The sequence below is a fragment of the Arvicanthis niloticus genome, chromosome 14 (assembly GCF_011762505.2).
Source record: "Arvicanthis niloticus isolate mArvNil1 chromosome 14, mArvNil1.pat.X, whole genome shotgun sequence".
Taxonomy (NCBI): domain Eukaryota; kingdom Metazoa; phylum Chordata; class Mammalia; order Rodentia; family Muridae; genus Arvicanthis; species Arvicanthis niloticus.
In genome coordinates, this window is record NC_047671.1 from 21329870 (window position 1) to 21334796 (window position 4927).

The 4927-nt window shown below is 44.8% G+C and overlaps 1 protein-coding gene across 4 annotated transcripts in view; it reads right to left on the reverse strand.

Annotated features, from left to right (window-relative positions):
- Cep192 (centrosomal protein 192) overlaps positions 1-2184 on the reverse strand; it is an 87205-nt gene extending 85021 nt beyond the window's left edge. For all 4 annotated transcript variants that reach the window (XM_076912522.1, XM_034517717.2, XM_076912523.1 and 1 more), the window contains exons 1-2: positions 2089-2184; positions 1450-1620 (exon numbers count right to left, since the gene is read on the reverse strand). The gene's annotated coding sequence lies outside the window, so the exon portion shown is untranslated. The remainder of the gene's footprint in view (positions 1-1449; positions 1621-2088) is intronic.
- Positions 2185-4927: the final 2743 nt, after the last annotated feature.

The following is a 4927-nucleotide window of genomic DNA, read 5'->3' on the forward strand; positions in this document are numbered from 1 at the left end:
CTCTGCTGCCTGTAGATCAAGACATAGAACTCTCAGCTCCTTCTTCAGCACCACGTCTGACTGCATGCTACCCTGCTTCACACCATGGTGATAATGGACTAACCTCTAAACTGCAAGCCAGCCCCAATTAAACATTTTTTTATAACAGCTGCCATGGTCATGGTGCCTCTAAGACACCCATGTGTTTAGTGGAGGAAGGACTATGAAGAATCACAAATGTAACTAGTAAGAAAAGCAAAGATAGCCGGGCAGTGGTGGCGCATGCCTTTAATCCCAGCACTTGGGAGGCAGAGGCAGGTGGATTTCTGAGTTCAAGGCCAGCCTGGTCTACAGAATAAGTTCCAAGACAGCCAGGGCTACACAGAGAAACCCTGTCTTGAAACCCCACCTCCTCCCCTCCCCCCAAAAAAAGAAAAGCAAAGATAGTATAAAGCTAGCGACTTTTAGAGTGAATTCTGGTATTTAGAGCTGGTGAGATGGCTCAGTGGTAGAGATGTTTGCTGTCAAGTCTGATGATCTAAGTTTAATCCCACATGCTGGAAGGAAAGAATCAATTCCCGTAAGTTGTCCTATGTTATCTACAAAGGAGCTGTGGCATACATGGATACCTCTGATAATTCTAATTTCTCCTGCTATGTCAGTTATCAACTTCTAATGCTTCTAATTTCAAATGCCTCTCTAGAGCTGAGACTCCACTACTACAACCCAACGCATGTTGTTCATTACCTTTTAAGCCACTGAACAAGTGTTCCTAAGTCTAGCCTTATATGCCTAAAATCTAGGAGGCTGAGATGAAACTGCTTCAGTTTTCAGACCAGCCTGGGCTACACAGCCAGTTCCATGCCAGAAGAAAGAAGATCTTATATCAAAAAAAAAAAAAAAAAAAAAAAAAAAAAAAAAAAAACCCAAGCCTGACAACCTAAGTTGGTCTCTAGAACCCATATGATGGAAGGAGAGAGCCAATTCCTACAGGTTATCCTCTGACACGTATATGCATACATGTAATGATAATAATTTCCAAAGTTAACCAAAACTAAATCCCCATCCATGCATACAGCACATACCTAGAACTTTCCTAAATGGGAAAAGGCACTAATTCCCTTTAGTAGTCCACTATCCACCATGTAATGAGAAGAAAATACAATGTTATTTATTATTCTACTGTATTTAAAACAAGTAGCCACCTATGCAATTTTTCTTGCTTTTTTTTTTTTTAAGGAGTATAGTGGCTTCAATTCCCATATTGGTTTACTTGTATTTAATGAATCGCATTCATGGGTACATTACTTCCTGTAGCCCTTACAGGTCTATGTATATAGTTACACACATTTAAAAAGCACAAGCTGTGGAACCCCAAACAGTTGCCAGCAATCATCATTTAACCATTGGCACCCTGTGATACATGTCAAAATTAGGTAGACATTCCGCATATAAGTTTTCAAAACTTACCGTGAAGTTCGCCCACAACGCTGAAATCTGAAGAAAAAGTTGGTTTGGTCGAAAGGAAAATACCAGAAGCATGACTTCAAAAGGGTAAGCGCGAATGAATGTACTGTCCTGTATACGGCTGGCCTCCAAACGACTGTGTCAGAAGGAACCTCATGCTTAACTACACAAAGTCTGAAAGCAAAAAGGAGGGGATAGTAAAAAACAGTCTTTCATTTTGCATTAGCTGTTAGGAGTAAGTGTGCACGTAGCTTAGCAAACACCAGTTGACATAAGAACCCTCCCCTCAGAGCGAACAAAAACATTACTTCCTGAGACAGAGTCAGTCAAAAGGGCAGGACCGACCATCAAAACACAGTAAAGCAGTCGCCAGAGCACTGTGCAAGAAGAAAACACCGCAAAGCTCAGAGGCCATCGGTGCGTCCCTCAGAAGTGAGCAGACACCAGCCGGACGGGAGGAAACGAGGATGTGGCCGCTCCAAAGCCGAGGCAGGGAGCCTGGGCCACTCGCGGGCGCCTGATCTCTCAGAACAGCCCAGCCGCCAGCCCGTGTCCCCACCGGGCCGGGCGGTCACCGCCGACGCCTAGAAGCCGCAGCCTTGCCCTCTCCCTCAAGTCCACCGCGCAGACGACCCTCCTCACCAGACCAGGACCCCCAGCTCCGTCAGCCACGAGCGCTAGAACAACGTCCGCTAAAGGGGAGGATCCGCGGCGCTACAGTGCGCATGCGCGCGCCCCGGAGCCCCGCGAGGACTCTCCTGTAGGAAGCAAGGGCGTGGTCTCTGAACCCGCCCGGGATTGGGCTAGGCTCGGGGAAGGGGCGGGCAGAAGCCTGTGATTGGTAAGGAGCGCCTGTTCCTCGGTTTGAAGGCCCGAAGCCGCGCAGCTCAGACTGGAGAATTCTTTCCGCAGGCGCCGCTTTGAAAGCCTTGAAATTAATTCCTCAGTTTGAGAGCTCCCCAAAGGTCCGTAAGTCGCCTTTCCCCACTAGGTTTTTCTTGTTTTTTAATTTTCATATCGCCGCTTAGTAGACTCATAAGCTTCATGGTTTGCTTTTCACAAATCATTCCTTGGGTTACACAAGTCAGGAAAGTTAGCTACACCTAATCACCTTGGAATAAAGCTGGTACCAACTGGGGGATATTGTTTTTCTTAACTGCCATTCTTCCTAAATCACACAAATCCCATCACCGTCTTTGCTCACCACAAGCTATACCTGAAAAATGTATCGTCTCTGTCTTAGAACTTCAAGGGACTTCACTCCCTCTTTTCCTAAACAGTTCCTTAACTTCAACAGCCTTTGAATATCTTTTTTTAAACACTTGAACATAGTAGAAGAGAAATACAAAGCCCACAGTGGCTGTACCTGACTTCCGCCTGCCGGGAAAAGACATTTGTTTACTCGATCATTTTCCTTTGTGTCCTTCAAAAGCCTCTTGGGTGGTCACTTTTGATTAACCTCTTCAGGGTTAACAATGCCTGTTAATAGCACACACCCATAATCCCCGCGTTTCGGGGGCTGAGGAAGTAGGAGAGCGTGTTCAAGGCCAGCCAGCCAGGACATACTAAGACGTTGCCTTAGAAAACTGAGACTATAAAAAAAAAAAAAAAAAAAAAAAAAAAGCAAAGCTCTATCTTCTACTCTGCTGTCCATCAGTCCTGTCTCCTTGTCATATTTTTTCCCTTTTGTGATAATTGTCACATCCAATGAAAACCCAAAACAAAAACTTAACAAATCCTCAGCTTTGGAGCTTAAAGCAATGATACAAACTACCCTTCTTTCACAGAGATCTTAACCCAGTTGGAGGTGAGCTGTCCAGTGGGGTCTACGAGTTCCTTTGTGTCATTCAGGCTGTATCTCTGGGTTCCCAACTATCCACAATCCTCAAGTCTCTAGAACTTACCCTAAAACACTCAGCAGCCTGTTGATTCTCCAGTGACAGAGATGAACCGAAGTATATGCAGACAGGGAAGCCTGAACTCTTAAGGCTAGACCGCCCAGATAGAAACTGAGTGTTTCTCCCCGGTCTTGGTCATGTGCCCTCATTTGTAAAATGAGGATAATTGGAGCCTTGGGTGGTTCAATTCACACACCTGGGAAAGCACTCTCACCGGAAGCCCAGGGAATTGTACTCAACAGAGAGGAACTCCTAATGTCTTCCTTACCTCACTTGCCAACTATAAAGACTAAACTTCCCAACATAATCTGCAAATCTTTTTAGAACTTAAGAGCCCCTAGAGGCTCTACAAACCAGTGGTGCCTTCCAAAGAAACAAGTGATGCCTATCCAAACCGTAAAGTAAATAAAAACCCGGCAGCCTCAGCCCGTATCCAATCCCAGTTACAGGATATGAATTCAGAGTAATCTCAATTGATTAAATATCACGGGTAGTGAGAATTTTGGTTTCTTTAAAAACCTAGGTATGTGAATATGTCTTTGTTTTAATCCCGGGTGTGGGATAAGAGGCTGCATCACGGGGCAGTGATGTATGCTAGCTGCGGATAGACTCTGGAGAGGACTGTGGAGGCTGCTGCCCCTGGCTACTGTTGTGGTTTGGCAAGTGTTTATAAGCAAAGAGATGAGAAGCAGGAGAGGCAAAGATTGGACTGCCCTCCCCACCCCCCCCCAAAAAAAAAAAACCAGTGCCCCAGTCAGCAGGAAGTAGTCAAGAGGTCTACGTCCCCTTTCTCCTCTTTCTCTCCTACCTAGTGTCTGCAGTTGGGAGGGAGGTAGAGGTATACTAACCCAATAAAATAGCTTTAAAAAAAAAAGAAAAAAAAATCAACCAACAATCATATTCCCTGAAAAAAGCCTTATCTCCACCTTAACTGTTCAACCCATGAAAACGACACATCCCTTCCACATTCTGCCAGCTAAGGCAAGTCGGTGGCTTTTATACCTATTGGGCCATCTTAACTATAAAGCAGAGGCCCTGTTATGCATGTTGACATTCTATCTTTAATGACATTTTTATTTATTTTGTGTTAGTGTTTGTGTAAACTCACTCTCAGTATGGTATTTGTGTGAAGTCAGATAACTACCTGCAGGAGTTGGTCTTCTCCTACTACGTTTCTGAAGCATGAACTCCGGTGGTCAGGCTTGGTGGCAGGCGTCTTTGCCCACTGAGCCACCTCACTTGGCACTGTATTCAGTTCACTGTGTTCAGGTGTTAACACTTGCTTATCCCCCTGGGGCTTGTTCTGGTTTGTTTTTTAAGCTTTTTCTTTTTCTTCTCTTGTTTTTGTTTGTTTTGTTTTGTGACATGGGAAAAGGACAGTATGCCTAAATTATCTTAACGTGCATCCATTTTAGCCAGGTATGGGTCCAAGCATGTAATCCCAGGGAGGTAGAGGTGTGTTACATGAGGAGCTCATATGTGAGAAGAGATCATGCTAGGCTACATAATCAGTTCCAGGTCAGCCTATACACTCTCTCAAAACACAAACCCAAGTACATGTGGGTTTCTTATAAGACAACAGA